Source organism: Mustela nivalis, assembly GCF_964662115.1.
Source record: "Mustela nivalis genome assembly, chromosome: 15".
Classification (NCBI taxonomy): Eukaryota; Metazoa; Chordata; class Mammalia; order Carnivora; family Mustelidae; genus Mustela; species Mustela nivalis.
In genome coordinates, this window is record NC_139034.1 from 12,617,025 (window position 1) to 12,629,803 (window position 12,779).

General features: G+C 37.6%; 1 protein-coding gene across 3 annotated transcripts in view; it reads right to left on the minus strand.

Moving 5' to 3' along the window:
• The window catches only part of USP12 (ubiquitin specific peptidase 12), a 102,530-nt gene that overhangs the window by 58,361 nt on the left and 31,390 nt on the right, over nt 1-12,779 (minus strand). Inside the window, exon 1 of one of the 3 annotated variants that reach the window (XM_082700741.1) lies at nt 10,653-10,959. The exons of the other annotated variants lie outside the window; for them this stretch is intronic. The gene's annotated coding sequence lies outside the window, so the exon portion shown is untranslated. Of the gene's footprint in view, nt 1-10,652; nt 10,960-12,779 lie in introns of those variants that run through there. 3 annotated transcript variants of the gene reach the window in all.

Here is a 12,779-nt window from a genome sequence, read left to right on the forward strand (position 1 = left end):
AGGGAAACAACAGAGACACCTGCATTTGTTTCCACCCTCCTGGGCTGCATGAACTTCCCTTTCTGGATTTTTTGGGTGGTGGGAGGGAAGACCTAGGCATTTCAGTAAATCTCTGCCAGGTCACAAGCTGACCAAATATAACGTAAAAGAAACTGCAGTAATCACACAAAGCAAAGAACACAGGTTTTGCAAAGTCATTTTGGAAAAGTCACCACACAAAGAGATGACAGCAACCCTCAAAAGCAATCACTGAGAAAGGGGAGAATCTGATTCCCAAGTCTCCACAACGTAATATTCAAATGGTCCAGTTCTCAACAAAAAGGTATAAAACGGGATGCCTGGGTGGCTCAGTCATTAAGCATCCGCCTTCGGCCCTGGGATCCAGTCCGACATCAGGCTCTCTGCTCTGAGGGAAGCCTGCTTTCCCCTCTCCCACTCCCTTCTGTGTTCCCTCTCTCACTGTGTCTCTCTCAGCAAAATAAGTAAATAAAAATCTGTTTCAAAAAGTTACAAAGCGGGGCGCCTGGGTGGCTCAGTGGGTTAAGCCTCTGCCTTCAGCTCAGGTCAATATCTCAGGGTTCTGGGATCGAGCCCCGCATTGGGCTCTCTGCTCAGTAGGGAGCCTGCTTCCTCTCTCCCTCTTTGCCTGACTCTCTGCCTACTTCTGATTTCTCTCTCTCTGTCAAATAAATAAATAAAATCTTTAAAAAAAAAAAAAAGTTACAAAGCATACAAAGAAACAGGAAACCATAGCACTCTGAGAGGAGAAAAAGAATTTGATAAAAACTATCCCTGAGGAATGCTAGATGTTAAGAATTACTAAGGTATTAAATCAATGGTCTTAAATATGCCCAAAGAACTAATAAAGGATATCAAGAGAATGCTGTATGAATAAGGAAATTAAAATTAACCAGGCTGAAGAATCAATGAAAAAAGAATACAGAAAAATCAACGGAGGGCCCATGTGACACCATCAAACATATCAACGTGTACATCAGGAGAATCCTCAAAGACAAAGGGATGGAGGAAAAGAAGCAAGCAGTAAAAAAAACAAATCTGAAGGTAAAAATGGCTGCAAACCTCCCAAATTTGATGAAAGGCCTGAATCCACATATCCACGGAATTCAACAAATTCCAAGCAGGAAAACCTCAAAGAAATCCACCCATAACAATCAAACTGCCAAAGGACAAAGACAGAAAAACCTTAAAATCAGCAAGACAGAAACAACTCATCACATACTAGGGATCCACAGTAAGATTAGGAGCTGCTTTTTCAACAGAGGGATGACAGGTTTTAAAGTGCTGAAAAAGAAAAAGTGTATCTTTCAGGAATGAAGAATTAGGACATTCCAAGACAGGCCTCAAGGGGATTCATTACTAGTGGACCTGACCTCCAAGAAAATACTAGGAATCCTTTGGGTGAAGATGGGGAAAAAAAAAAGAAAAAAAAAAGGCTAGGGAAATCACTCAAAGCCATATAATGAAATAAAGAACACTCGTAAAAACAATAGCCAGTATTACTGTACTTTTTGCTTTTAACTCCCCTTTTCTTTATATAGGATTGAAAAAACACATTGAACAATAAATACAGATTTGTGTTAAGATGTGCACAATGTACAGATGTAGTCTGTGACAACTATATAAAGGTGGAGGGACAGGGATGTACAGGCACAGAATGTTTGTGTACTCCTGAAACTGAACTGAACTGCTATTCAAACTAAGTTGTTGTAAGTTTAAGGCACTAATTCTGACACTGAAGAAAACTAAGAAAAAACTAAGGAATATACAAAAAAGAAGGGAATCAAAATGGTACATTAAAAGAAATGCAGTAAATACCAAAAAGGCACTACCAGAGAAATTAAAGAACAATAAAAGAATGAAAGAAACCACACAGAAAACAAATACCTAAATGCAGAATTCCTTCCTTATCAGTAATTACTTTTCAATGCAAACGGCTTCAGCTCTCTAACTGGTAGACTGGCAGAACAGATAAAAACATGATCTGGGGTGCCTGAGTGACTCACTTGGTTAAGAGACTGCCTTCGGTGCAGGTCATGATCCTAGAGTCCTGGGATGGAGTCCCACATCAGACTCCCTGCTCTGCAAGGAGTCTGCTTCTCCCTCTGACCCTTCCCCTTTTTGTTAAAGTCTTAACAACAACAAAAAAATCTAACTATAGGATGTCTGCAAATGGTAACTGAAAAAGGGCCAGAGGGAAGAAAGCTATTATCAGACAAAATAGATTTTTAAGTCAAAAAAAGTTATATGTACACCTGAAACCAACGTTACATTGTGTGTGAAATACACCCAAAAAAACTTAGGACAATTCTGTATTATATACTTGAAAGATCTAAGAAAGTAGATCTTAAATGTTATCAACACACACACACACACGGCAATTATGTGCAGAGTGGGAGGTGGTAACGAATCTTCAGGTGGCAATCATTTTGCAATACACCCAGGTATCATATTACCACCTTAAACTTCTATATGTCATATGTTGATATCTCAGTAAAGCTAGGGGGAAGGGGAAGATAAGAGACAAAGAACATTACATACTAATAAAAAAGTTTAATCCATCAAGACAACATAACAAGCACCAACCAACAATTGACAAAACTGAGATAGTTGAAGTTGGTCTAGTGGGAGAATCCTGAACTCACTTCCTTCCATAGACAAAACCAATCTACAGCTAATATGCAACAACTGGGGGGAGGGGGGATGAAAATTAGCTGAACAAATCCTCCACAACAGAGGATAAAAAAGGCCACATCAAGAAGGGAAATAGAGGCAGAGACACTATCTTTCCAAAAACCCCACCCCTGGTATCATGATCCACAATCAGAAGGAGCTGAGAGAGATCTCACAAATACGGAGCTTTCCTTCAAGTACCTGAGCCCTTGGCTCAGCACTGAGCTTTCCTTCAAGCACTCAAGCACTGAGCTTTCCTTCAAGCACCTGGCCCTCTGTACCAGAGACACAAACCCTTCAAACATCTGATTTGGAAAACCAGCGCGGCTTACATTCAGAAGAAAAACAGGGCTGTAGGAAACAAAGACTCTGCTCTTAGAGGGGTTGTGTGCAGACTCATTCATTCCCAGACCCAGGGCAAAAGCAGCAGATTGAAAAACACCTAAACCATGTGAAGGAGATTTATTTGCAGGCCAGAGGGAGTGGAATGATACATCCAAAGTGAAATATGAAAGGAAAAAAACTTTCAACCAAGAACTCTATCCAACAAGGTTATCATCTAGAACTCAAGGAGAGGCAAGAGTCTTCCAAACAAACAATAGCTAAAGGGATTTATTACTAAATGAACCTTACAAGAACTGTTAAAAGGACTTCTTCAAGATGGAGGGTAGGGGAGTGGAAAGGCACTAATTAGTAACAAGAAAACATAGTAAAGTAAAAATCTTACTCGTATAAGTAAACAATAAAAGTAGTGAAAATGATCACTTATAAAGCTAGTATAAGATTAAAAGAAGCAATAAAAACTAAATAAAACTTCAGTAATTAAACAATACACAAAATAAAAAGATGTAAAATGTGACATCAAAAATATAAAACATAGGGGAGAAGAAGTAAAAATTGCAGCTTTAGAATGCATTCAAAACTAACTTCCCATTACCTTTAAAACAGACTGTTCTATATATGGGCTCTTACAAGTGAGTCTCAGGTAAAAGTGAAGTAAAAACCTACAGTAGGTACACAAAAGATAATGGGAAAGTATTCTAAGCATAACACTTCAGAAAATCATCAAAACAGGGAAGAGAACAAAAAAACATAGAAAGAAGTGAGGAGGTACAAAACATCCAAAAAACAATTTACAAAATGGCAATAAGTACATACCTACCACTAGTTACTTTAAATATAAATCGCCAAAATTCTCCAACCAAAAGACAGAGTGACTGAAAGAATTAAACACACATACACACAACCTATGTATATGCTGCCTAAAGAAATTCACTTCTGACATAAGACCATACAATGAAAGTGAAGGGATGAAAATATATATACCATACAAATGAAAACTAAAAGGTAGGTGGGGTATCAAGCAAAATAGCCTTTAAACACAGGGACCAGATATTACATAAAAATAAAGAAATCAATCCAACAAGAAAATACAACATTCGAAAATATTTATGGACCCAACACAGGAGTACCTAAATATATATGGCTAATATTAACAAACCTAAAGGGAGAAACTGACAGCAATACGATAGTGAAGGACTTTAATAGTCCATTTACATCAATAGTTATATAACCCAGACCAAAAAAGAAAAAAAAAAAACAGTAAGGAAATAACAGCCTTAATCAACATATTCGATTAGATGAACTTAATAAACACATATAGAACATTCCATCCAAAAGAAGAATAGACAATTTTCTCAAGTATTCATGAAACAGTCTCAAAAACAGATTTTAACGATGCAAGTCTTAATAATTAAAGTAAGAAAACTGAAATCATATCAAGTATTTTTTTCCAACCATAACAGTGTGACTAAAGAGCAATTATAAGAAGAAAACAAAACCAAAATATCACAAATACATGGAGAAAAAAACAACAAGTTCCTGAACAACCAATGGGTCAATGAAGAAATCAAAAGAAAAAAATTTTAAAAACATACCTTGAAACGAATTAAATTGGAAATATAACACACCAAAATCTATGGGATGGAACAAAAGCAGTTCTAAGAGGTAAAATGACAGCAATACAGGTCTAACTCAAGAAACAAGAAAAATCTCCAATATGCAACCTAACTTTATACCTAATGTAACTAGAAAAGGAAAAACTAAGGCCAGGCATAGTAGGGAAAAAAAATAATATAAATCATAGCAGAAATAAAATAGAGGGCGCCTGGGTGGCTCAGTGGGTTAAGCCGCTGCCTTGGCTCAGGTCATGATCTCAGGGTCCTGGGATCGAGTCCCGCATCGGGCTCTCTGCTCGGCAAGGAGCCTGCTTCCCTTTCGCTCTCTGCCTGCCTCTCCATCTACTTGTGATTTCTCTCTGTCAAATAAATAAATAAAATCTTTAAAAAAAAAAAAAAGAATGAAAGAAATAAAATAGAGACAAAAAATTAGAAAATATCAATGAAACGAAGAGTCTCTTTTCCTTGAAAAGATAAAAATAAAAACTGACAATGCTTTAGACTCACTAAGAACAACAGAGACAGAGCTCATACAAATAAAATTTGAAATGAAAAAGAAGTTACAAATGATACCAAAGAAATACAAAGGATCTAAAAGACTATTATCAATAATTATATACCAACGAATTAGACAACCTAGAAGACATGAATAAATTCCTGGAAACATACAATCTTCCAAGACAGTATCCTGAACAAACAGAAAATCTAAGAAGACTGACTACTTGTAAGGATACTGAATCAATAATCAAAATCCTCCCAACAAGCAAAAGTCCAGGATCAGATGTACTTCACTGGGAAATTCTACCAAACGTTCGAAGAATATTCAATACCTAGCCTTCTCAAACTCTTCCGAAACTGCCACACCCATCTTTCAAGGCCAGCATTGCTGATATAAGAACCAAATAACAACACACACACACACACACCCATAAAAAAGAATGAAATCTTGTCATTTGTAACACAAAGATGGACCTTGAGATTATTACCCTAAGTGAAATAAGTCAAACACATTAAGGCAAATACCACATGCTTTCACTTTTATGTGGAGCTGAGAAAAAAATAAAGCAAAACAAAACAAAACTCACAGACACAGATAACAGACTGGAGACTGCCAGTGGGGGGGGGGGGGGGGAAGCGGTGAAGAGGATCAATAAAATAAGTAAGTTATGGAAATGTAATGTTCCTCATGATGACTAAGTCAATAATATTAAACTGCATATCTGAAAGTTGCTGAGAACAGATCTTGAAAGTTCTTAACACAAAAAGAAATTCTTTTGTAATCCTTTATGAAGACAAATAGAAACTACACTTACTGGGATGACTACTTCACAATGAACATCAAATATGATGTTGTATACCTGTACATTACAGGCCAATCCTACCTCAATTAAAAAAATAAATTTTAAAAACTGACAAAATTGAAGGGAAAGGGGCAATTGTACCATAGATTGGTAACTCAATATTCTCATTCAATAATAGATAAAAACCACCAGAAAGAAGCTCAAGGAGGTAACAGGACTTCAACAACAGTGTTAACCAAATAAACCTAACAGACATAAATTGAACACTCCACCCAACCACAGAATATACATTCTTCTCAAGTCCAGTCAGAAGATTCTCCAGAATATATTATATTAGACCATAAAGAAGCCTTAATTAATTTTAAAAGGCTGAAATCATACAAAGTATCTTCTCTGACCACGCTGTAATAAGACTACAAACTGAAAAAACAAGGAAAACTTAAAAACTCACTAGTATGTGGAAATTAAACAACATATTCTTAAACAACCAAGAGGTAAAGAAGAAACCAAAGGGAATTAGAAAATACCTTAAGATGAAAGAAAACAAAAACACAATACATGTGTTAACAAATGGGATACAGCAAAAGCAACGCTCAGAGAGTAAAAAAATTAGATCCAGATAAGCCAACATTAACAATGAAGAAAGAGTTTACTAAAGAAGAGCAATCTGACCCACAAAGCTAGCAGAAGGAAGGAAATAATAAAAGATTCACATGTAGATAAATGAAACAGAAGTTAAAAGAATAGAGAAAATCAACAAAACCAAACGATTCTTTGGAAAGATCAACACATTTGACAAACCTTTACCCAGACTAATGAAGATAAAAGAGCAAAGATTCAAATTAATAAAATCAGAAAAGACAGAATATTACTACCAACATGACAGAAACGAAAAGATTTTAAGAAAATATCATGACCAACTACCGTATGCCAACCAATTGCAAAATCCAGACAAAATGGACAAATTCCTAAAAATACAAGCTGCCAATTGAGTCAAGAAAAAAAATAAAAATTTGGAAGACTTAAAACAAGTTAAGATACTGAGTAACTGAAAATCTCTCGACAAAGAAAAGTCCAGCACCAGATGTCTCCACTGGTGAATTCTATCAAACATTTAAACAAGAATTAACACCTTTCTTAAACTCTTTCAAAAAACTAAAGAAGAAGGAACACTGCCTAATTCATTTTATGAGGCCAGCATTACCCTGACACTGAAGGCAGACTAAGACACTGTAAGGAAAGTGCACACCAATCAATATTCCTTATGAATGGAGATGAAAAAATACTCAACAAAATATTAGCAAACCAAATTCAGCAACACATTCAAAGCCTTCTTACTCATGACCAAGTGGGATTAAAATCCAGAATGTATAAAGAACTTCCACAATTCAAGACAACTAGAGGCAGTGCCTGGGTAGCTCAGGCAGTCAGAGGTCCAACTCTTGATTTTGGCTCAGGTCATGGTCTCAGGGTCATGAGATTGAACACCCATCAGGCTCACAATGGGCATGGAATCTGCTTAGATACTCTCTCTCTCTCTTCTCTCCCTCTACCCCTGCCCACTGCTTTCTCTAAATTAATAAATAAATAAATCTTTATAAAACAAACAAAAAAATTCTCTCTTCTTTTGTCCCACCCCCTCTCCTCTCTTTAAAAAAAAACAAACAAAAAGACAACCCAGCTGGCAGATAAGTACGTGAAAAGATGCTTAATATCCTTACTCCTCAGGCAAATGCAAATCAAAATCACAAGGTACTACACTTCAACACCCATCAGGATGGCTAGAATCAAGACAATAAAAATAAAAATAAAAAATAAAATGACAAGTCATGATGAGGATATAGGGAGACTCAGTGGTTCCTCAAAGAGTCAAGTATGGCTTTTTGGCTCAATAATTTCAGTCCTAGGTATATATCCAGAAGATTTGAAACAAGAAAGTCAAAGAGATACACATATGTCAGTGTTCACAGCAGCATTATTTGTGATAGCCAGGAGGTAGAAACAACTCCGAATGCCTATCAAGGGATGAATGGATAAACAAGATATGGAATGATACAATGCAATATTAAGGAATATTATTCAGCCATTTAAAAACATGCAGTATGGATTCATGCAACAAATGAATGAACCTTGAAAAAAGTATGCTAAGAGGGCATCTGGGTGGCTCAGGGGGTTGAAGCCTCTGCCTTGGGCTCAGGTCGTGATTCCAGGGTCCTGGGATGGAGCCCTGCATTGGGCTCTCTGATCAACAGGGAGCCTGCTTCCCTTCCTCTCTCTGCCTGCCTCTCTGCCTACTTCTGATTTCTGTCAAATAAATAAATAAAATTTAAAAAAAAAAAAGTATGCTAAGTGAAAGAAGCCAGACACAAAAGGACAAATATTGTATGCTTCCACTTACATGCCTACCTAAAGTAGGCAAATTTATAGAAGACAGAAAGTAGAGTATAGAATAGTAAGGTTTGGAGAGAGGGAGGAAAGGGAAGTTACCATCAAATGGCTTGAAGTTTCTGTATGGAGTAATGAAAACGTTTTGGAATGAGATGGTGGTGATGGTTACACAACATGATAAACGTAACTAATGTCACCAAAATGTACCCTTAAGGTCAGTTAAAATGACAAATTTTACATTCTATATGTTTTACCATATTTTTTTAAAAACCCATAATCAAGGGACAGGAGTATTACACTGGGCTCCCAAGACAAGAGCTAAATACACTTACTTCCTCACTGTTGTTTTCCTGGAGAGCAAATCACTAGTTGAAATAAAAATTTCTTAGGTGAAAAACACAACTGTAGGGTTCAGGTAAGGCCAAGTGTTGCTTATTCAATATCAAAAGCCCAAGACAATAAGTTAGTTCTTGAAGTAAACAACATTTAAATTCCACTGCTCTGATTCGGCAAACCACAACAGCACCAAACAAGGATATGAGAAAAATTTGGAAGGCATCTATTTCTCTAAGAAAAGATCGGTTCAGCAGGGTAAGGAACAAGGGTTGCCCAGCTGCCGAAATAACAAAAGTTTGAATGATACCCAACATTTATGTGTGGCACATCTCAAAAACTGAATTACAATTAACACAGATTTATATATTTTAAGCACAGCTAGAATACAAATTTCAGAATGCAGGAAGGAAACAAGGCCATTAATGTCACAACTGGAGTCTGGGGCATGTTACAATGAGGAAAGATAAGGGCTGGTAGGAGAGACCCTTCAGACACCCAGGACACAAGGAGCCGCGCAGGAGCAGAACTGTCACAGGGGTATGGGACGAGCAGCGAATCGGGAGAGCATGAGAGCAGGTTCCATTGCCACTTTACAAGCCCTACGACCTTAGCAAGTCAATCTGTCAGTCTCCATTTCCTTGCCTTCTCATACAGAGAAACATCTACTCTCCCTGCCTCATGGGGTTGTCATGAAAATCACATAATCAAATAATGAGTGTGAAACTTCTCTATAGCATTAAAGCACCATGTAAAGGAATGATGAAAGCATTAGTCACTGAGGTTTTCCTAAGTGGTCGTTTTACCAAACTGGGCAACAGGATGGAAAATTCCAATAGAGGACAGTACTTTAAGTGCACTTTGTTTTCATAGCTACTGTGTAGGTAGAAGGCAAGTATGCCAATCCTCAATCTACTCAAAAATCTAGAGTTAGTGCCCTACAGACATTTGTTAAAAATATCAGAATAAGTATCAAATCCCTTCTGTGAACCCTGTACAAAACTTTAATAAATATTGTATGCTCGCAATCTGAAAGCAATGCAAACCGTAAAGGGGGCACAGAAAATAAAAACACAGGAGTTACTATTTACCACTCCTTCCCTTTACATTCCTTTCCCCAGGAACAACCACTGTTAAAAGCTGGGTTTTAGTTTTCATGGTGATTATTATCACTTTAATATACGCCTCAGCAAAAAGCTTTTAAATCTGCTACTCAAGATGGGAAAACTGGCGTGAGGACACGCACATGCGTGCACATAGACAACCTCCAAACTCCACTTTCCCATCACCTTTTAATTTTTATTGTGTATTACTGGATACAACATTGCTCTAAGGCTTCTAGCAATTCTACATTTAAATTGTAGCTAGGTTTGCCAATTTCATATAGTACTCAAGAAATTCCTGACATGAAGCAAAAGAGAATTAACACGTGTACCTTTCCTTCTACCTCTCATTTCTTCTACCTCCCAATTAATTCTTTATGTACTCAGGGACTGTAACACTTAAATATTCATTTCTATAATTACAACTAAATCTGTCATGATTTATTCAAAAAACAATAACTAGAAAGAGAGATTACTCAAAGAATAGCTAATGCATGCAAAAGAGCTTGCCTTGTAGAGGGGGGACATGTTGAATAACTAAGACATAAAATTTTAGTCACGCATGCTAAAAATTTTATAGGTAACTAGCAAAAAATAAAGAAAATGCCATCACTCCACCAAAAAGCAGTTCAGGAGAGCAGAATTTTTAAAAAAAGAAGAGGAGGAGGGAGGAGGGAGGAAAGGAGGAGAAAAAAAAGGAAGGAAGGAGAAAAAAAGGAAAGGAACAGAAATGTGACCCTACTCATTACACTACTGCCACTCGAAGGAAAATCGGTCACGTTTCTTGTTTTCTTTCAAGCTCTCAGTGTTCATCAAGTGTCTGGGAATCCTTGGTTAGTTGTTCAGATTTGTGAATGAAAGACGATTAGCAAAAGTACCTGGCACAGCCTTCCCGTGCACCTGTCCAGGGAGCAGTGGCTTCAAGTTCTAGAGAGGCAGCGGAGTGTGAGCAGCAGGCCGGCCCTGCTCCCTGCCCCCCACACCTGGGGAAACCCAAACTACCATAGGCCCTCTCTGCGCTCTCCAATGTGGAGGCCCAGGACTCTCTCAGCTCTCTTCAGAGAAAAGGTGACCCACTTCCCCCAAGGACCACATCTCTGGCTTCCTCCTAAAGGTAAAAACCTGGCATGCCAGCTACTCTGAACAGAAGACAGGAGGCTCTGCTGAACCTGCTCCTGTGAACCAACTTCTTGAACTGATTACCATGGTGACTGCATCACAGGCACACTCTGACAGCAGCTACGGGTTCCAAATGCAACCTTCCATGAGGCTCTCCTGAGAACACACAGCCCACAGTTATCAGTTCTGCTCTTTCCTGCCCTGACTCCTCCCACTCACTGCTGTCTCTTGAACCCTTTCTACTACTCTTCACTCCTCCATGAATTCCTCAAAAATATCTGGTCCATTGTTATCCTCCAGATCTGTTACAGTTTCATAAACTGAACACAATACACACACCACACTCACATCTCTCCGTCAGTTCCACAGAAATTGGATGTGCTGGAGCTTAGACTGGCCTCTGGCTCCTTCTAACATATTTCTTAGAAAATAAGAGTTTTTAGTTTAACAAGTATATTACTTCAAAGTGGTCAAGTCTCCCCAGAATATACATATTGTATAATTCATGACACAATGATTATGAAAAGCTTTGCTAATAAACATTATAAAAGGAATATCTCTGATGCTAAATCAACCTCATCAGAAACTCTCCATCCATATTAAAGCTGTTTCATTCAGACCACTATTCCAAGCAAAAATCCCCATATTTTCCTAAATATTACATACAGAAATGTAAAAGAAACGTACAGATTATCAATTAAATAATAAATAAATAAAAATTAAATAAAAAATAATAATACTCTCAGTTACTTCCTTTTGAACAACAAAGGGTTATCCAAGGAAGTCTTGTGGACCTGAAACAAATGAGAGTTCTAGATGCCTTTAGAGAAGAACTTAAACACATTTATGAATTATGCCTAGAGATATGATTTCATCATTCTACAAGCTGGATGTTGTAATAAATAAGACTTGCAAAAATCACTTTTATAAGGGAGAGAAGAAGTCAACAATCAGTGATATATTATGTGGGCACATCAGCAAACAGACAAACAGACAAATCAGCTGTCAATATCATAAAAATAGAAATGTTATTATCCCAAGCCACAGTACCCACTGACGCCATCAAAAATGAATTTCAAAGTGCTATACATAGGGAAACACCTACATGAAAGTAAAGATGACATGCTCTGACAAACTATGCTCTAGGTCACAAAATAACTAGAGATGAACCCAACACTAATGTTAAAGATACCTGGGGGGGGGGGGAGGTGGGATACCTATGAGCAATTTGAATATGAATAAAAACACATCATAAAATGAAAACATTTACAATTTACACTTTATCTCAAATCTCTATATGTAACAAAATTTATTAAATGTAAGTAACCCTTTCCTATACCATCTGAATCTCTAAACATTTACATTCTACTCAAACGCTTAGTGTTAAATGTTATCTCATGAGATCTGCTATTTTATGTATAGGCATATACACAGAAACACAGAAACATTTACTGCCAGAAGCAGGCTTGTGAAGGAGGAGAGCACCAAGGAAAACTTGCTTTTCTTCACTACCACACTGGATAAGAACAGCCCACCCTGAACCACAGAAACTGTTTTCATAGGGCTCGTTCTGTCTAGACTTTGGGAACCAACAGTTCCGCCTTCACCACATCCTACCCACTGGAGGCCTCCGCTGTCCCTGAGTTATGACTGTTTCCCCAGCACAGGCCAGCTGGGAGAAAGCAGTGTCAAGAAAGGGGTCCTTTCCCAGGCCCCACTGCTCGCAGGACTCTGAGATGATTCCTGCTGAGACAAAAAGATTACTTTAAGCAAAACTTGAGTTTCCATCACACTGCTGAGGATGGCAGAGTTGGGGTGACCTAAGTCCAAGTTTTACAAAAAACTAGAACAAAACAGATCTTAATAAAAACAAAACCCCTTTAGGT